Below are 22436 nucleotides of genomic sequence, written 5' to 3' on the forward strand. Positions count from 1 at the left end.
CGCCCTAGGGTGGGCCTTAGGCCCATCTACGCCTAGGGTTTCCCCTTTCTCCTCCTAGCTGCGCCTTGGGCCTTGTGGGAGGCACACTAGCCCACTCAGGGGCTGGTCCCTTGCCACTCTTGGCCCATGCAAGCCTTCGGGGCTGGTGTCCCCACTTGGTGGACCCCCGGGACCCTCCCGGTGGTCCCGGTACATTACCGAATAAACCCGAAACTTTTCTAGTGACCAAAACAGGACTTCCCATATATAAATATTTACCTCCGGACCATTCCGGAACTCCTCGTGACGTCCGGGATCTCATCCGGGACTCCGAACAACATTCAGTAACCACATACAAACTTCCTATATAATCCTAGCGTCATCGAACCTTAAGTGTGTAGACCCTACGGGTTCGGGAACCATGCAGACATGACCGAGACGTTCTCCGGTCAATAACCAACAGCGGGATCTAGATATCCATGTTGGTTCCCACATGTTCCACGATGATCTCATCGGATGAACCACGATGTCGAGGATTCGATCAATCCCGTATACAATTCCCTTTGTCTAGCGGTATTTTACTTGCCCGAGATTCGATCGTCGGTATCCCGATACCTTGTTCAATCTCGTTACCGGCAAGTCTCTTTACTCGTTCTGTAACACATCATCTCGTGATCAACTCCTTGATCACATTGTGCACATTATGATGATGTCCTACCGAGTGGGCCCAGAGATACCTCTCCGTCACACGGAGTGACAAATCCCAGTCTTGGTTCGTGCCAACCCAATAGACACTTTTGGAGATACCTGTAGTGTACCTTTATAGCCACCCAGTTACGTTGTGACATTTGGCACACCCAAAGTATTCCTACGGTATCCGGGAGTTGCACAATCTCATGGTCTAAGGAAATGATACTTGACATTAGAAAAGCTTTAGCATACAAACTACACGATCTTTGTGCTAGGCTTAGGATTGGGTCTTGTCCATCACATCATTCTCTTAATGATGTGATCCCGTTATCAATGACATCCAATGTCCATGGTCAGGAAACCGTAACCATCTATTGATCAACGAGCCAGTCAACTAGAGGCTTACTAGGGACATGGTGTTGTCTATGTATCCACACATGTATCTGAGTTTCCTATCAATACAATTCTAGCATGGATAATAAACGATTATCATGACCAAGGAAATATAATAATAACTAATTTATTATTGCCTCTAGGGCATATTTCCAACACATCGCTCGTCCCCGACTGCCACTCATAAGGAGGACAATCAAATAACACCTCTTGTTTCAAATTTGTTACATAACGTTTACCATATGTGCATGCTACAGGACTTGCAAACTTCAACACAAGCATTTCTCAATTTCACAACTACTCAACTAGCACGACTTTGATATTATTACCTCCATATCTCTAAACAATCATCAAGCATCAAACTTCTCTTAGTATTCAAAACACTCATAAGAAAATTTTACTAATCTCGAATACCTAGCATATTAGGATTTTAAGAAAATTACCATGCTATTTCCGACTCTCAAAATAATCTAAGTGAAGCATGAGATATCAATAGTTTCTATAAAACAAATCCACCACCGTGCTCTAAAAGATATAAGTGAAGTACTAGAGCAAAACTATATAACTCAAAAGATATAAGCGAAACACATAGAGTATTCTAACAAATTCCAAATCATGTATGGATCTCTCAAAAGGTGTGTACATCAAGGATGATTGTGGTAAACTAAAAATAAAAGACTCAAATCATATAATACGCTCCAAGCAAAACACATATCATGTGGCGAATAAAAATATAGCTCCAAGTAAAGTTACCGATAGAAGTAGACGAAAGAGGGGATGCCTTCCGAGGCATCCCCAAGCTTTGGCTTTTTGGTGTCCTTAGATTATCTTGGGGGTTCCATGGGCATCCCCAAGCTTAGACTCTTGCCACTCCTTGTTCCGTAATCCATCAAATCTTTACCCAAAACTTGAAAACTTCACAACACAAAACTCAAAGTAGAAAATCTCGTGAGCTCCGTTAGCGAAAGAAAACAAAAGACCACTTCAAGGTACTGTAATGAACTCATTATTTATTTATATTAGTGTTAAACCTACTGTATTACAACTTCTCTCTGGTTTATAAACTATTTTACTAGCCATAGATTCATCAAAATAAGCAAACAACACACGAAAAACAGAATCTGTCAAAAACAGAACAATCTGTAGTAATCTGTAGCTAGCGCAAGATCTGGAACCCCAAAAATTCTAAAATAAATTTCTGGACGTGAGGAATTTATCTATTAATCATATTCAAAAATAATTATCTAAATATCACTTTCCAAATAAAAATGGCAGCAGTTTTCGTGAGCGCTAAAGTTTCTGTTTTTTACAGCAAGTGTAACAAGACTTTCCCCAAGTCTTCCCAACGGTTCTACTTGGCACAAACATTAATTAAAAACAAAAAACACAACCAAAACAGAGGCTACATAAATTATTTATTACTAAACAGGAGCAAAAAGCAATGAATAAAAATAAAATTGGGTTGCCTCCCAACAAGCGCTATCATTTAACGCTGTAGCGACCAGACCTCAAACGGTCCAATCTCTGTGCTCAGGTGTCATCCCTGGATCAGTAATGCTGACACCACACAATACTTGAAGGATTTATAACAGAGTAGCAATCACACACTTATTACATTGAGTGTCTCAAAAGAGAACTTATTACAATAAATATGGCTTAAGGCCATCTAATGACGATAACAGCGGAAGGCTTGGAAGATAAGTGAGTCCATCAACTCCAACGACATCACTGAGTATAGAACCAAGACGTAAAACTCCTTAATCATCATCTGAAAAGTCTGCAACATTAACGTTGCAGCCCGAAACGGGTCAGCACATGGAATATGCTGGCAAAGTAACACATAGAGAGTAATGGAATAATCAGGCTATTCTATATGCATATTTGCCTGGTGGAAAGCTCTATGGTTACAGTTTTGTGGAAAGCCAATTTTTCCCTACTGAAAAAGGAATAAATTTTATTTAACTATCATGGTGGTTGTTAAACATTGAGAATGGTTGACAGCATTCTCAATCCCAATTAAGCATCATCATTAAACAAAACCCAACAAAATTAATTTTAGAGTAACATGTTGAGATTCACATGATAATCCGAGTACTAGATACTCAAGATGTCCATAACTGGGGACATGGCTAACCATGATTAGTTTATACACTCTGCAGAGGTTTGCGCACTTTTCCCCACAAGACTCGATCTCCTCCGTTGGATTTCTCGCACTACACGGTGTTTGAGAAACGGATGACCGAGACATAGTCTTTCAAAAGTGCTAGCACCTTACGAACGGGTAGACCGTACCAACCTACATCCCCTACATCTGCTAGTCTACCACTGTAAGAGTTCGCACAACTTAGTCAACTATGCTAGATCCCATAATAGCTTGTGGCTGCACACGGAAGTTTCTAGCATGAATAATCTCATGATCCCTTTGAGCCTGGGTGGCGGTCCATAAAGAAAAACAGGCAATCGCTGGAAAACCAAGATGCTTCAATCCACCCAGATGTGTATTTAAGTTGCCACCTTAAGTGAACCATTAATTAACAATCTCACATCTGTCATGGATACACTCACCCAATCCACGTCTACTAGCATAGCATGGCATAATAAGCAAACGTAGAAGTAACTCCCAAAGGTTTGATAATAACATGTAATAGGTACTACCTCAACTACTTCACAAACCCACAATTTAATTAGATCCTAATCAAGCAATGTGTGAGGATTGATCTAATGCAATAAAACTGGGTAGCTGGAAAGCATGATCAAAGTGTTACTTGCCTTGCTGATGATCCGGGAAACCTAGCGATTCGAAGTAGCAAGCGGCGCACTCCGTGTACTCTATCGCAAACAAACAAGCATACAATAAGTACTCAAATAATGCACAGGTAAAACTCACATAAGATATCTAAACAGAAAGTTCAACTTAAGAAGTCCGGTTGGCAAAAAGAATCAAAACGAACGAAGCAATGAAAGACAAACGGCAAAAGAAACAGGCTTCATTTACTATTCTGGATCTAGGGCAAATTTTACAGTGGCAAAAACTTGTTTAAGTTGGTTAAGTGGAAAGAGGGTTTCGAGACAAAACTCCAGGCGCTTGAATCGCCTGATTCCGATAAACGAGCGAAAAGTTAGACTAAAACGACGAATGTTCGTTAAAACGAACGAACGGGCGAACGCTCGCTAATTAAATAAACCGGAAAAACCGATCTATTTAAAAAAATTGAAACTAAAAAAATGAGCAAAACCGTCGGAAAAACCGAACGGTTTTTTGAGAAACCGGAGGCGGAAAAAAACTACCTCCGGTGACTCCGGTGGCGGGTCCGGCGGCGCGGCGGGGCGGCGGCAGCGCGGCGGGGAGGCGGCGGCGCGGCGGGGCGGCAGCGACGGCGCGGGCAGGCGGCGGCACGGGCACGGCGGCGGCGGCTAGGGTTAGGGTTAGGGGGGGCTGGGCTTCGGCCGGGGCCTCGGGGCGCTATAAAAAGGCCCGGCTAGGAGGAGTCCTAGTCGGTTACGGCCCAAGGTCGGTTCAGACCTTTTTTTAAATAATTACGCTCGGGAGAAAAACAAATGGAATACTAAACGGACTCCAAAAATCCCGAAATAAATTTTCCCGGCTTCTAAAATCAAGCCGCACATGATGAACATTTATTTGGGGCCTAAATGGAATTTTGAAAAACACGCATTTTTCCTAAATTTAAATAAAATAGCAAATAAAACCAAAATAAATTTTTATTTGATTTTTTATTAAATCCTCAATATTTCTTTATTTTGGGAAAGTCATTTTATTCCCTCTCTCATATTTTCGTTATAGAAATAATTGAAGACAAAATAAATCAAATCAAATGATCCTATTTTCAAAATTCGAGACAACTCAAATATGAAAATAACGAAATCCCCAACTCTCTCCGAGGGTCCTTGAGTTGCATGTAATTTCTAGGATCAACCAAAATGCAATAGATATGATATGCAATGATGATCTAGTGTATAACATTCCAAATTGAAAATTTGGGATGTTATAAACCTACCCTCCTTAAGATGAATCTCGCCCTCGAGATTCGAGTTGGCTAGAAAATAGGTGAGGGTGGTCTTTCAGCAAATCTTCCTCTCGCTCCCAGGTGGCTTCATCCTCCGTGTGGTGGCTCCACTGAACCTTGCAAAACTTGATAACCGTACTGCGGGTGACTCGACTGGCATATTCTCGAATCTTAACTGGTTTCTCCTTAAGTCAAATCACTTTCCAACTGAATCGCTTCTAGTGGTACTTTATCTCTCAGCGGTATATCAGCCATCTCTGCGTGGCACTTCTTCAACTGGGATATGTGGAACAAGTCGTGAACTCCCGACAATCCTTCGGGCAATTCCAACTTATAGGCTACCTCTCCCATAAGCTCCAAAACTTTGTATGGGCCAACAAAACGTGGCGCTAACTTTCCCTTAACTCCAAAGCGCTTAAATCCTCGAAGTGGTGATACTCGAAGATAAACTCGGTCTCCGACTTCGTAAACTGTCTCCTTGCGTTTAGAATCTGCATAACTCTTCTGCCTGGACTGAGCTACCTTGAGCCTATCGCGAATCAATTTCACTTTCTGTTCAGAGTCCTTTATCAAATCCGGTCCAAACAACTGGCGGTCTCCAACTTCATCCCAAGAGAATGGGGTCCTGCACCTCCTTTCGTACAAGGCTTCGAAAGGGGCCATCTTCTAACTGGATTGATAGTTGTTGTTGTAAGAGAACTCTGCATACGACAAATTCTCGTCCCAACTAGATCCATAATCTAGCGCACAAGCTCTTAGCACATCCTCCAAAATCTGATTGACTCTCTCAGTCTGTCCATCTGTCTGCGGGTGGAAAGCTATGCTAAACTCCAGTTTGGTTACCAAAGTTTCATGCAACTGATTCCAGAACTTTGAGGTAAATTGGGTTCCTCTATCTGATACTATGCTCCTTGGAACTCCATGTAGACAAACGATTCTGGTCATACATATCTTTGCCAACTTTGCACTGGTATAAGTAGTCTTCACGGGAATGAAATGAGCTACCTTGGTCAAACGATCGACTACAACCCATATCAAGTCATAGCCTGAACGTGTTCTGGGCAATCCTGTAATAAAATCCATGCCTAGCTTATCCCACCTCCATTCGGGTATCGGCAATGGTTGTAGCAATCCTGCTGGCTTCTGATGCTCTGCCTTTACTGTCAGACATACGTCACAAACTGCTACATATTCCGCAATATCCTTATTCATTCCGGTCCAACAGAATATATCCTTCAAATCCAAATACATCTTGGTATTTCCTGGGTGAATCAAATATGGGGAATGATGGGCCTCTTGTAAGATTAACTTCCTGATCTCCGAATTGTTTGGTGCATAGACACGGTGTTCAAACCATAAGGTATCATGCTCATCCTCACGAAATCCCTTAGCCTTTCCTTTTCTCATTTTCTCCTTAATAGAAACAATCTCCTTGTCGGTCCTTTGGGCTTCTCTGATCTTATCCATCAAGGTACACTAAATCTCCAGTGCTGCTACATAGCCTTTCGGGACTATTTCCAAACATAGCTCTCGAAGATTTTCGACTAACTCCCTTGGTAAATCTCCCATCATTAGGGTGTTGACATGACTCTTACGGCTTAACGCGTGAGCTACTATGTTAGCCTTTCCGGGGTGATAATGCAATTTCATATCATAGTCCTTGATGAGCTCCAACCATCTCCTTTGTCTGAGGTTCAACTCCTTCTGTGTGAAAATATACTTCAAACTCTTGTGATCCGTGTACACCTCGCAATGGTTTACAATCAGAAAATGTCTCCAAGTCTTCAATGCATGCACTACGGCTGTAACTCCAAATCATGCATAGCGTAATTCAACTCATGGGACTTAAGTTTTCGTGAGCCATATGAAACAACTCTTCCTTCCTACATAAGCACTGCTCCAAGTCCTCGATGTGAAGTGAGGGAGTCCAGGATTAGGGGGTGTCCGGGTAGCCGGACTATACCTTCGGCCGGACTCTTGGACTATGAAGATACAAGATTGAAGACTTCGTCCTGTGTCCGGAAGGGACTTTCCTTGGCGTGGAAGGCAAGCTTGGCGATACGGATATGTAGATCTCCTACTATTGTAACCGAATCTGTGTAACCCTAGCCCTCTCCGGTGTCTATATAAACCGGAGGGTTTTAGTCCGTAGAGGAACAACAATCATACCATAGGCTAGCTTTTAGGGTTTAGCCTCTCTGATCTCGTGGTAGATCTACTCTTGTACTACCCATATCATCAATATTAATCAAGCAGGACGTCGGGTTTTACCTCCATCAAGAGGGCCCGAACCTGGGGCTAAAACATCGTGTCCCCTGCCTCCTATTACCATCCGGCCTAGACGCACAGTTCGGGACCCCCTACCCGAGATCCGCCGGTTTTGACACCAACATTGGTGCTTTCATTGAGAGTTCCTCTGTGCCATCACCATCAGGAAGGATGCCTCATGCCTTGTTTAAAGACGACACCATTGCTAAGGGAGCTTTGGCTGTCGGCTAGACTCTTAGGCTAGGTGGTTTCCTATGACCACCCATTCGGCTGCTGCGCTGACGATGACCTCTCGGGTCATCGTAAGCAATCTTCACGCCAGCTCAGAATTCGCCGAGCAGCTAGATCCAATGGAGCTCTCTTCCCTGAACGATCTCTTGGATCTCTTCACCGCCCTCGGAGTCGCTACGGATAACATCCAGATTGGGTCTAAACCCGATCTGAGAGAGATTAACTCCCCCCAGGTTACCCATCATGTTGCCGTGGTAGTGGGACAATGTGGCGACCCTTCATCTATCTTAAGGACTAGATATGTCCGGATTCCCGATCCCTCCAAGTCGGATACCCGCGGAGGGGAGGACATCACCCAAGACCTGAACTTAAATTCAGGTGACGGGCTAGATTCATTGGACAACGTCCAAGAATCCAAACTTCCGAGTTCGGAAACTCCTTGGCCCCTGGGTCTCAGATTGGGTGAGGTTTCGGACTTGATTTCACCCACCCACCCGTACATAAGCGATCTATTCCAAATTAGGCAAGAGCCCGAAGAAACAGTACATCATTACTGGGCCAGATACCTCCTGGTTATGAACAGGATAAAGGACTGCCGCGAGGAAGACACAATTTTATTCTTCTGCAATAATTGCACGGACAAGGGAATCCTCAACACCATAAGTCTCCGTGATATTACACGCTTCGCTGACTTGGCGTCCATAGTACGAAAGTACTGTGCGATGGAAAGCGCCTGGAAAACCGAAATAAAATTTTGGGACAATCCGGCCCTGAATTCAAACCCAGTCCGAAACAAAAGGGTGCATCATCACCAGACACCCGGGTTCAATACCAAAAAGCAAAAGCCCTCTGCAGGGCACGGAACCGTACTGGAAGGATGGCTTAATGGACCCTGTAAAATCCACAGTGCAGAGGGCGCCACACCAACACACAGCCTTAGAGCATGTTGGATACTCCGGCAGGTGGCAAAAATTGGCAAAGATCTTCTAATTCCAGAAGCCACAGAAAGCCACCCCAGAGAAACCAGTACGGTATCAATAGTCTTCGAGACTTTCGCATCAAATAATATGCGAAAAAGAACACTCCGCGGCCTTGCCGAAGTCTACCAAGTAGCAACAATAAACCCATGGAGTGACACGGCTATTACTTTTAGCGCCAGTGATGAACCTAAATTCCGAACAGCCCGAGCACCGGCCGCATTGGTCCTCAGTCCAATAGTGGACGGCTTTCGTCTTACCAAGGTACTCATGGATGGCGGCAGCGGATTGAACCTCATTTACGAGGAAACCCTTAAAAAAATGGAAATAGACCGGAACTGCATTGAGTGAAGTGGCACAACCTTTAGAGGAATAATCCCTAGTCGGGAAGCGCGCTGTACAGGAAAAATCACACTAGATGTGGTGTTAGGCACGCCGGATAATTACAGGTCCGAAGAGGTCACGTTCCAGGTGGCCCCGTTTAGTAGCGGATATCACGCTCTGCTAGGGCAGGAAGCGTTTACAGTCTTCCAAGCAATAACCCATTACGGGTACATGAAGCTCAAGATGCCCGGGCCTAATGGAATCATCACTCTCGTTAGTGATCCGGACAGAGCACTCCATGCCGAAAACAAGACAGCCGCACTGGCCCTCGAGGCACTATCCGAAGCCCTAGCGGCTGAGGAACTAACTGCACTGCGCTCCACGGTAAATAGGGACTATGTGATACTCGATAAAAGATACAAGTCCACCTCCTTTAAACCGGCAAACGAAATAGTCAAATTCCAGGTCCATCCAACGGACCCCAATAAAACAGCTTCCATCGGGGCACAGTTAAACCCTGATATAGACGCCGCACTGCGAGAGTTCCTACGAGAGAACTGGGACATTTTCGCCTGGCACCCTTCAGACATGCCAGGAATCCCACGCAGGCTGGCCGAACATAGCTTAAATATCCTAAAAGGATTCAAGCCAGTCAAACAAGCTCTTCGGCGTTTTTCCGAACCTAAGAGACAGGCCATGGGAGAGGAACTAGCCAAGCTATTGGAGGCCGGATTCATCAAAGATATAAAACATCCGGACTGGCTAGCAAACCTGGTGATGGTACCAAAGAAGGACAAATCCGGATTTCAAAGACCTTAACAGGGCTTGCCCAAAGGATTCCTCCCTCTCCCCCGCATCGATCAAATTATCGACGCTACCGCAGGACACGATTCGTTGTGTTTCCTCGACGCATACTCCAGCTACCATCAAATAAAGATGGCAGAGTCAGACCAAGCCGCGACGGCATTCATCACACCATACGGCCCATTCTGCTTCAACACAATGCCCTTCGGGCTCAAAAATGCCAGCAACATATCAGCGCATGATTCAGACATGTCTGGCAAACCAGATTGGCAAAATAGTGGAGCCATACGTAGATGATGTGGTCGTTAAAACAACACATGTCGAATCTCTAGTAGACGAATTGAGGCTAACATTCGATAACCTCCGAACATACAACATCAAGCTCAACCCGGGAAAATGCGTTTTCGGCGTTCCAGCCGGAAAGCTCTTGGGCTTCATTGTATCCGGTAGAGGAATTGAAGCAAATCTAGCCAAGATCCGAGCTCTGTCACAATTGGATATCCCGAAGGACCTCAAACAAATACAAAAATTAACAGGATGCGTGGCGGCTCTAAGCCGCTTTATCTCCCGCCTAGGAGAAAAGGCCCTACCCCTTTACCGCCTCCTTCGGTGCACCGAACACTTCGAGTGGACGGATGCAGCCACGGCCGGACTCAACGAAATAAAATCCATCTTAGCAACAAACCCAGTCCTGGCCGCACCAAACATTGGCGAACCAATGCAATTATACATCACAGCAACCCATCAGGTCGTAAGCGCAGTGCTTGTCATCGAACGAGAAACGGACGGACACAAATTCCCCCTTCAAAAGCCGGTCTAATACGTGTCCACTGTCCTTACTCCGTGCAAGTCACGGTACCCGCATTATCAAAAGATTGCATATGCGGTATTTATGGCATCCGGGAAGCTGCGACACTACTTTCAAGAGTGTTCAATAACAGTAGCCTTGGAAGTGCCACTTAACGATGTTATAAACAACCGCGACGTGACGGGCCGGATTGAAAAATGGGCGATTGAGCTCCTCCCGTTTGGCCGACTTCGTCGCAGAATGGACGGAGGCCGAAGTCCCTAAAGAGTACGGCTGAGGGAGTCCTGGATTAGGGGTGTCCGGATGGCCGAACTAGACCTTCAGCCGGACTCCTGGACTATGAAGATACAAGATTGAAGACTCCGTCCCGTGTCCGGAAGGGACTTTCCTTGGCATGGAAGGCAACCTTGGCGATACTGATATTTAGATCTCCTACCGTTGTAACCGACTCTATGTAACCCTAACCCTATCCGGTGTCTATATAAACCGGAGGGTTTTAGTCCGTAGGACAACATACACATCAACAATCATACCATAGGCTAGCTTCTAGGGTTTAGCCTCTCCGATCTCGTGGTAGATCCACTCTTGTACTACCCATATCATTAATATTAATCAAGCAGGACGTAGCGTTTTACCTCCATCAAGAGGGCCCGAACCTGGGTAAAAATTCGTGTCCCTTGCCTCCTGTTACCATCCTGCCTAGACGCACAGTTCGGGACCCCCAACCTGAGATCCGCTGGTTTTGACACCGACATTGGTGCTTTCAATGAGAGTTCCTCTTTGTCGTCGCCGTCAGGCTCGATGGCTCCTACGATCATCAATAGCGATGCAATCCAGGGTGAGACCTTGTTCCCCAGACAGATCTTCGTCTTCGGCGGCTTCGCACTGTGGGCCAATTCACTTGGCCACCTGGAGCAGATCGAAAGCTACGCCCCTGGCCGTCAGGTCAGATTTGGAAGTTTAAACTACACGGCTGACATCCGCGGGGACTTGATCCTCGACGGATTCAAGCCATTGCCGAGCGTGCCGCACTGTCCCGACGAGCATGATCTAGCTCTGTCGCCGAACAGTGCCCTGAAGGCCGCACCCGCATTGGCTCCGATCCTTAATTCGGAGCCAACTGCGATTGGACGCCGCCTCGGGGGCTGCAATCCCAACGACGATTGAGCCGAACACCAGCCCCGCACTCCGCGAGACTCGTGACTCCAAGGAGCCGGACTCCTTTTCGGACTCCAAACCCTCCGCGCCCCGGCCAATCGAATCCGATTGGGCGCCGATCATGGAGTTTACTACCGCGTACATCTTTCAGCACTCGCCTTGTGGCGATATTCTGAAATCACTAAAGTCTCTCTCTTTATCAGGAGAGCCCTGGCCGGACTACGGCCAGCAAGGTTGGGATTCGGACGATGTAGAAATTCAAAGCCCACCCACCACCCACTTTGTAGCCACTGTTGACGACTTAACCGACATGCTCGACTTCGACTCCGAAGACATTGACGGTATGAACGCCGATGATGGAGATGATGAAGAACCAGCGCCTACTAGGCCCTGGAAAGCCCCCTCGTCATATGACATATACATGGTGGACGCACCAAAAGATGACGACGAGGAACGGAAGGACGCACCGAAGGCTTGTTCCCCCGAAAAGCAGTCAAAGCGGCGACGCAAGCGCCGCCCCAAATCCCGCCTCGACAGAAATAGCGATCACACAGACCCAGCGCTGGAGCAGGGCGAACCGCTGCCGGACAACGGCAATCCGGATAATCAAACCGAACAAACAAATCCTATCAAGGATAATGGCCCGGACGACATAACGCCGGACAGACACCCGGAGCAGCATACTGCCCGTAAAAGGCTTGTTGCCACCGCCAGGAGCCTGAAAAAACAGAAGCAAAGGCTCAAGGCCGCGCAAGACACACTCCAATTCAGATGGAGTAAAATACTCAGCACAGCAGCAAGGTACGGAGACAATCGCCCCTCCAAGAGCTACCCAAAGCGGAAGTTGCTGCCCGAATTCGATAAGGAGGCCTCAGAACCTCCACAACCAAATATCAAAGTAGCCACCTGGTCGGGTAGACGACCCCTCTACCAACACAGAGCGGCATACAACGCCACTCACAATACAATACGCGACCCATGCGAGGGCTCGCACCCAAAGGATGGCGCAGAAAGATCCATCTATGGACCACGCAAGCGCGCCCCAGCATACAATGCAACACAAAAAACACCCGAGCAACGCGGTACACCCAGCTATAGGGGTGTCGCACACCCCCTGTGTTTCACCGATGAGGTGCTGGACCATAAATTTCCAGAGGGATTCAAACCCGCAAACATAGAGGCATACGACGGAACAACAGAACCCGGAGTCTGGATTGAGGACTACATCCTTCACATCCATATGGCTCGCGGAGACGATCTCCACGCCATCAAGTACTTACCCCTCAAGCTCAAAGGGCCAGCTCGTCACTGGCTCAAAGGCCTCCCCGAAAGCTCCATTGGAAGTTGGGAAGAACTCGAAGACGCCTTTCAGGAAAATTTTCAAGGGACTTATGTCCGACCTCCGGATGCGGATGATTTGAGCCATATAACTCAACAGCCCTGAGAGTCAGCCCGAAAGATTTGGAACAGGTTTCTTACTAAAAAGAACCAGATTGTTGACTGTACGGACGCCGAAGCCTTGGCAGCTTTCAAGCATACCGTCCGTGACGAATGGCTCGCCAGACACCTCGGCCAAAATAAGCCGAGAACGATGGCCGTATTAACAAACCTCATGACCCGCTTTTGCGCGGGTGAGGACAGCTGGCTAGCCAGATGCAGCACCAGCGACCCCAGTACATCCGAAGTTAGAGATGGAAATGGGAAATCACGACGCAACAGCAATAGCAAATGCCGGATTAAAGAAGATAGCATGAAGGGGACGGCAGTAAATGCCGGATTCAAAAGCTCTCGACCAGGTCAAAAGTCACCCCCTAAAGGCACCAGGGACGAACTGTCCAGCCTCAACAAAATTCTGGACCAAGTGTGCCAGATCCATAGTACCCCTAGTAAACCCGCTAATCATACCCACAGAGAATGTTGGGTCTTCAAGCAGTCCGGCAAGCTCAATGCCGTACACAAGGGGGAAGATACACCAAGTGAAGATGAGGACGAGCCTCCCAAACAAGACACGGCGGAACCAAAGAAATTTCCACCAGAAGTCAAAACAGTAAACGTGTTACACGTGATCAGGGGAAAAAACAACATGGCACTCCCAGGAAAACATACCCAAGTGCCTGTCACCGCGAAGTCTTGCCACCGGTCATCTCAACCGATCACTTTCGACCATCACGATTACTCAGCAATTATCCAGCACACAGGATGGGCTGCCCTGGTATTAGACCCAGTAATTGACGGATATCACTTCACACAATTCTTGATGGACGGCGGTAGTAGCCTAAACCTAATATATCAGGATACAATCCGCGGGCTGGGGTTAGACCCAACACAAATTCGCCATGGCAATACTACTTTTAAAGGAGTAACGCCAGGCCCAAGGGCTCGTTGTACGGGCTCCCTCTCATTACAAGTTACATTCGGCTCCCCCGATAACTTCCGTCGCGAGCATTTAACTTTCCACATCGCTCTGTTTCAAAGTGGCTATCAAGCATTGCTCGGATGAGAAGCTTTCGCTCGCTTTAATGTAATACCACACTACGCCTCCCTCACACTCAAGATGCCCTGTCCACGTGGCATCATTACAGTGCACGGAGATATCAAGCGCTCTCTGCGCGTCGAAGAGAGTGAGGCTGCCTTGGAAGCCGAATATTAAAGACGTCCGGACCATCGATCGAGTCCGGCGCCGCTATTTACACCGAGTAAGTGATCACACCCCTATTTGTTAATACACGGGGCTCAACGCGCGCAGACAAGTGGCAATTTCTTATCATCTTCAATTGTACATGGTTTCTTTAAAAACTATATTTTTGCACGGCAACTTTTTCACCTAAATTCCTCTGTTTTACAGACGATCATCGTGCTACACCCGTCCATGATACAGCACAACGGAGACATAGGCGCAGACGTGCAACAGGGACCCGCTCAAAGGATTCTTTTTAGATTAAGACCCTGTGTAAACCTTTTTTACTGTCTCTTGTTGATACATATCCACCGTTGTGAAGGATGCTGACGTCTTGGCATGTGGCCACGCTAGAACAATGCACGTACCTGGACACAAGGGGCTTCTTACAAAGGCCATCATTTAGGCCCGGTTTATACCACAAAGACCGAATACCTTAGGGAGTGTTCGGCGTCGCGAGTTTGGCCCTATATGCATCAGCTCCGAATCATTGTCTTTGGTCAAATGTTGGGTTTGCCCGGCTCCTGTGATTTGGTACCTTACGTTCCGCTTTACCGGCTAAGGTAGCACCAGGAGAACTACTGCAATTGTGCCCTGGTTCATCCGGACGAGCACCTCAGTAGAGAAAGCCGAAAATTGACTGTCATGATATAGCGTGAGACTGGTCAACCACTCGATGACCTGTGGGAATGTTAGAATTCCTCCGCCTTAACGAAGGGCCATTTTTCCGGCCAGGCATGTACGCACCCCAAGATCGGGAGAGTGCGGAGCCACCAGGGGCTATCTAGTAGCCCCACTGTCAAACTCCTATGGCTAAGTGAAAGTGTTAAAGCATTATAGTCCGGTTGCCTCGCTCGCTCCGCTATCACCTCCTTAATAGGACCAAGACGTTGGGTTAAGTGTGAACGCGTGTTTTTGCTAGCACCTCCGCATTACATGCGTGGGGGTTGAAGCTGACGACTTCAATCTTTCAGGTTATACACACGTATACAAAAACGGCCGCCCAGGAGGCATCATATTACTTTTAGGCAAAAGTATAAAAATAGCCTTATAAAACTCTATAAAAGCATCTCGCTTACAATGAGATTACATATCACTCAAACATAATATTTTTTGAGCACTGGGTCTCTACCAAATGGACACCCTCAAGAACTTCTTCAAAGTAGTGCTCAGCAGCCTTTCGACCTATGGCCGAATCCCGCGCTGCAACATTGGTAGCATCCATCTCTGCCCAGTATGCCTTGACATGGGCAAAGGCCATCCGTGCGCCATCTATGCACGCCGACCTCTTCATCGCATTAATGTGCGGCACCACATCTAGGAACTGCTGCACCAAGCTGAAATAGCTGTTCGGTTTCAACCTTTCCGGCCATAGCTGATCCACAACGGACCTCATGGCGAGTCCGGACAACCTATTTAGTTCAGCCCATTCGGCTAATTGGTCAGTCAATGAAAGTGGACGCTCGGGAGTATGGAATTATCTCCAAAATAGCTGGTCTACTCCATGGTCCGTTTGACCCTGGAAGTACTTGGCCGCATCGGCAACGCTCACCGCCAAATCCATATACACATCCTCCGAGCTCCACAGCCGATCCAGAGGGGCATACCGTGGATCTCCGAACTTCCTCTGCAACATAAAGGATTTCCCAGCTACAATATCCCCGGCTTCCCGCAGCTCCTCCTTCTTTGACCTCATAGCAGAGCGGAGGTCTTTTCTCGTCGCAGCAGCCTTCTCAAGGTCCGATGCCTCCGCCTGGTTTTCCTTTTCAAGAACCCAGCAACGGTCGGCGGCGGCTTTTAATTCTATGGCCATCTTGGCCATCTTGTCTCGGCTTTCACCATGTGCGGCCTTCTCGGCTTGCAACTCTTCGGCCGCCTTCAGAGCAACCGCATTACCCAACCTCGTTTGCTCCTTGGCTCGGGCAAGTTCTGCCCGCAAGGCTTCAACAGTGGCAGCTCCATCTGTAGTCACAACATATTAAAGATACTGGCATTATGCTGCTCTTCCTATGTGATGTTTACCAGATAAAGACACTTACCCTGTGCCTCGTCAAGCCTTTCGTTAACAAGCTCGATGTCGGCGTATGCCGCATCCAACTGTCGTTCTAAATGGGCAAACTCGCTAGTCCGGCTAGCCACCGGAGCTTCCATCACCTCCACATAGAGGCGGTATGGTTATTACCTGGGAATTTGATCCTCTGTTCGTTGTCGTTTCCGACGACAACCAGAGTCTTAGGGGCTACTATCTACACAGAGCACACCTAGCATGTGCAGGACTATCATACATTCTTTTACGTACCTCAAAGCCTATCAGTAAACTCATAAAAGCTTCATGCAATGCGCTTTCGGTGGACGATATTCTCTCCATCACCGTGTTCATCAGCACACGGTGTTCATCTGAGATGGCCGCTCGCCCCACCAACTCCCTCAGAACATCCGATCGCACACTAGATGGTGCCGGACTCTTTTGTCTGCTCTCTTCGGGAGCCGGACACTGGGAGCTTCGGGGGTCAACGGGATTATCTTCTGGCCTCACCGGACTCGGAGAGGCCCTCCGCGACGACACTTCAGGGTCGCCCGCTTTCGGAGCGGAGGAGTCCGGAGGAGGCGTTTCGCTCTCCATCATCTCTAGAAGAAGATCCCCCGAAGACGAGCTCATTTGAGAGGGGCTAAGGCCCGAACAGCTAAGATATATGCGGTGGTTATTTTCTCAGAAGAAAAAGAACATATTTGTACTGTTAAAGTATTCCGGGTCACTTACGACTCGCGGGAGAATTGACCCCCCCGCGGACTTTGTGCGGCAATAGCACCCCCCAAGGTGGGACCCTCGGTGGGAGACTTCTTCTCCCATTTGGAAGCTTCGGCTTCCGAATCCTCGGGCACGGTCCTTTTCCTCTTCCGATCGTCTTCCTTCATGGAGACGCTCGCTCCCTCGGTTAGAATGCGCAGCGTTGGGGGCACGCGTTCGCCCTTACTGTCCTCCGCAGTATCTTCCCTCAAGGGATCCAGGCAAGGTGCGATCTGGAGCATCTTTTCCAGGACCGGATTTTCCAAACCCTTAGGGAGGGGGGGCGAACACCGAATCAACCTTGCCTTGCTAGCCAGTCCTAATCAGAAGGCGAATTCTCAGAAATAACTTCGTGACAAATGAGAGACAGTATGTTCAGCCGAAAGATTCCTTACCTGTCCGGCGGTGCGGGTACTACTCAAGCCCACGTCCTCGGTGATTTCCGGACACTCTGCCTAAGGCCCGAAGAATGACTTGTACATCTCCTCATGCGTCAAACCGAGGAAATTTTCAATGACACGCGGTCCCTCGAGATTGAACTCCCACAAGCGAAGGGGGTGGCGTTTGCAAGGTTGGACTTGGCGAACCAGCATAACTTGTGCTACCGCGACCAAACTGAAATCTCCATTGAAGAGATCTCAAATGCAGCTTTGCAGTATAGGCACATCCTTGGCTGGACCCCAGCTCAGACCCCTGCTGATCCATGACATCAGTTGTGGTGGAGGGCCCGAGCGGAAAACAGGGGCGGCCGCCCACTTGGCGCTTCTAGGAGCCGTGATATAGAACCACTCCTGTTGCCACAATTCAGACACCTCCGGGATGGAACCTTTGGGCCACGGAGCTCCCGTCATCTTGCATACTGAGGCACCTCCACACGCTGCATGTTGCCCCTCGACCATCTTCGGCTTCACTTCAAAGGTCTTGAGCCACAAGCCAAAGTGAGGGGTGACCCGGAGGAAGGCCTCGCACACGACAATAAATGTCATGATTTGAAGAAAGGAGTCCGGAGCTAGATCATGGAAGTCTAGCCCGTAATAATACAACAAACCCCTGACGAAAGGATCCAGAGCAAGGCCTAGACCTCGGAAGAAGTGGGAAACGAACACGACGTTCTCGTTGGGTTCGGGGGTAGGGACAACCTACCCTCGGGGAGGCAGCCGATGCAAAATCTCGGCGGTCAGATATTTGGCCTCCCTCAACTTTTTGATGTCTTCTTATGTGACGGAGGAAGGCACCCATCGGCCTTGAAGGCTAGATCCGGACATGACTAAAGGTTCGAAGCACCTGACCTGAACTTCGGGCTCTTGAGCTTGAGGTGGGGGAAGGATTTGATTGAGCACGGGAGAGAAAAATAAAAGCCTGATCCCTTTATAAAGAGGCTGAATATCAAGCGTCCTCTCCGTGTCCGCTTGGGCTTGCCTATAATCTAGGAATCCTAGAAGCGGTTGGGTTACCCACGCCCGTATTGATGAGAATCCCGGAATTAGGGGACACGATCTCTGCTTTAACAAGAACGTGCCAAGGAAACCACCTCGCATAACGCGCTGAGATAGGACAGTAAAACGGTTCGAATAAAAGCTTGGCCGTGGTGTGATGTCACACTATAGAATACATCAGCAGATTAGATTTCTGTAAATATTATTCTCTCTATGGCAATATGTGGAAACTTATTTTGCAGACCCGGACACTATCTTTGTGTTCAAAATCTTCTATGAAGTACTTGGAGGAGGAACCCGCCTTGCAATGCCGAAGACAATCTGCGCGCCGGACTCGTCGTCATCGAAGCCTGGTTCAGGGGCTACTGACGGAGTCCTGGATTAGGGGGTGTCCGGATGGCCGAACTATACCTTTAGCCGGACTCCTGGACTATGAAGATACAAGATTGAAGACTTTGTCCCGTGTCCGGAAGGGACTTTCCTTGGCGTGGAAGGCAAGCTTGGCGATACAGATATTTAGATCTCCTACCATTGTAACCGACTCTATGTAACCCTAACCCTATCTGGTGTCTATATAAACCGGAGGGTTTTAGTCCATAGGACAACATACACATCAACAATCATACCAAAGGCTAGCTTCTAGGGTTTAGCCTCTCCGATCTCGTGGTAGATCCACTCTTGTACTACCCATATCATCAATATTAATCAAGCAGGACGTAGGGTTTTACCTCCATCGAGAGGGCCCGAACCTGGGTAAAACTTTGTGTCCCTTGCCTCTTGTTACCATCCTGCCTAGACGCACAGTTCGGGACCCCCTACCCGAGATCCGCCGGTTTTGACACAGACAATGGCACATATTTAAACTGGGTGATGCACTTCGACAGCTCCAAAATGATGGCCGGTATAGGGGCTGGCATCGTTTTGACGTCCCCCACAGGAGACACAGTTCAATATGTACTCCAGATAATGTACACAGACTCCAACAATGCAGCCGAATATGAGGCCCTTTTACACGGTCTCGGGATGGCAGTATCCATGGGCATTCAATGCCTAGAAGTGCGCGGGGACTCGAACCTCGCAATATCCCAAATAAATGGAGACTTTGATGCCAAGGATGCAAAAATGGCAGCTTATCGCAACGCCGTCCTAAAAATGTCAGCTCGGTTCGAAGGGCTCGAATTTGACCATATAGCCCGGGAAAATAATCAGGCGGCAGATGTCCTGGCACGCATCGGCGCAAAACGCGATGTAGTCCCCCCCAACATCTTCTTGGAAAGGCTGTTCAAGCCGTCCATAGTATGGGAAGGGGAACCTGGAAATAACAGCCCGGACCCAACTGCACTGCCCGACACCGAACACTCTGACATAATTGGAGGCTCTGCCAATGAAATAACACCTTCAGCCCACGTAATAATGGCCGTCATCGCCCCGTGGACAGAACCATTCCTCGCGTACCTTACCAGGCAGGAACTCCCTGAGGACCAAAATGAGGCACGCTGCATAGTGCGGCGATCTAAAGCATATAAAGTCCATGAGGGATAGCTTTATAAGAAAAGCACTACCGGAGTCCTTCAAAGGTGCATCTCCGAAGAGGAAGGGCGGAACCTCCTGGCGGAAATTCATGCCGGACTCGGCGGACATCATGCTGCAGCTCGGTACCTTGTAAGCAAGGCCTTCCGTACAGGCTTTTATTGGCCGACGGCCCAGGCAGATGCCCAGGACTTAGTCCAACCATGCGTCGGTTGCCAGCTTTTTGCAAACCAAAGCCATATGCCACCCACCACCCTCCAAACTATCCCCATCACTTGGCCCTTCACGGTCTGGGGGCTTGACATGGTTGGATTCCTTAAAGGCGGAACCCACAAGAAAAAAAATACTTACTGGTCATGGTGGATAAGTTCACCAAATGGATAGAAGCCAAGCCTGTTAAGACGGCCGAATCCGGACCGGTGATAGACTTTATATCCGGGGTTGTACACCGTTATGGCGTCCCCCACAGCATCATCACTAATAACGGCACGAACTTTACGGCCGATGAGGTAAAACTTTGGTGCAAAAACATGGGCATCAAGCTCGATTATGCTTCCGTCTATCTCCCACAAACCAACGGCTAGGTCGAATGTGCAAATGGTCTTATCATGAGCGGCATCAAAACCATATTAGTGCGGTCCCTTAAGGAATCTAATACGCACTGGGTAGAGGAGCTTGACTCCATACTCTGGGGGCTGCGGACCACGCTGAATCGCACCACCGGATACACACCATTCTTCATGGTGTACGGCGCAGAGGCAGTTTTGCCCTGCGACATAATTCATGACTCACCTCGAGTGCGCATGTATGAAGAAAGAGAAGCCGAGCTCGATCGGCATGACAGTTTGGATGCCTTGGAGGAAGAGCGTGACGTGGCAAAAGCCCGTTCCGCATTCTATCAACAGCAGGCTCGAAGATACCAAAGCAGAGAAGTACGGGCCAAAAATTACAATGTTGGCGAATTAGTTCTATCCCTGCCGGACAAGAAAAAGGACAAACTCAAGCCCAAGTGGGAAGGTCCCTTCATAATCGACCAAGTCCTAACTGGTGGAGCGTACCGCCTGCGAGATGCATTGGATAACCGACTCGAGCCGAACCCATGGAACCCAGCCCGTCTATGAAGATTCTATGCCTAGCGTCGGACTCTATGTTCGTCTCCTTCCTCTGTCCATTTTTTATATACTTTATATCTTACATTTCTCTCTTTCTCTCTCTCTCTTATAGCCCTTAAAGGCTCATAAAGTGACGCGCTATTCGCGCTCATTAAACCTGGGGGCTTCTTTAAACAGAAGCATATTTATACGGGCTTCATGCCCAACACATGTGTCATATTTCCGCATGTACCTTTTATTCGCCATTATATGCATCGATATGACTTAAGTTTTGGCCAAGTTGGGTTGCCTGTCTCCTGTGCTTACCCCTACGTTCCCGATTGTTCGGCTAGGTGGTAAAGGGAGCACCTCTACGATTGCTACTGCCGGGTCAGCCGGATGTGTACCTCAGACTGCGTGCCGAAAGCTAGCGTTCTTAAGGGAATATTCTGTCGGTGAACTAAAGATGATCCTTTTTTTATATTTTATCTATATGCCCCCAGATGTTTTTCCTGCGTCTCTTTTCGCAGAATGGACATGCACTTTAGGGCATGCCTCCTAGGGAAAGGAACCCCTAACGGAACTATTCTCCCTGGAAGATGTTTCTTACTAACCATGTAATATAACATAACTAGTTGGGCACTTGTCTGTTCAAGCACTAATGACCCCTACGCCTGGTCTCCATACATACCCCGGTTCTTCTATAACCGCGAGGATATTCGGACACACTCTGGACCGTCAGGTCTCGAGGTTGAAGCAAAAAGGTCGGCCATGACAAACAATCTACAATCCGGCTAGAAGGCATTACACATGTCAATTAAATTACATAGTCAATCTAACTGATTGTATTCTTCTTCAATACCATCTAACAGGCTGTCTAGCTTACAGTCCTATTGGGAATACTTTGCAACCAGTTCTACTTGGCCGTATACTATGCTCATAGGGATCTCCTTCCCATCAGGCCCCACGGGTCCAACCTCGGCCATGTGGTTGGGGTCAGCCTTCATGTACCGCGTCTACACCATGGCCCAGGCCTCCCTGGCGCCTTGACGGCAGGCCGACATCTTCCACAATTGGAAGTGCCGCCGTGCTCCCTTCAGCTTCTCTACAAGCTCTCCAAGGCCTTCGGGCATGGAGACGGATGTCCACAAGGCCTGGGCGACGCCTTACATCACCTGCCAAATTCGCTCGTGCAGTTGTGAGAGCACGGGAAGAAGGTCACCCGTAGAACCGGGCATTTCCTCTGCAGGAGGACCT

The sequence above is a fragment of the Triticum aestivum genome, chromosome 6A, assembly GCF_018294505.1.
Source record: "Triticum aestivum cultivar Chinese Spring chromosome 6A, IWGSC CS RefSeq v2.1, whole genome shotgun sequence".
In the NCBI taxonomy this organism is placed as follows: Eukaryota; Viridiplantae; Streptophyta; class Magnoliopsida; order Poales; family Poaceae; genus Triticum; species Triticum aestivum.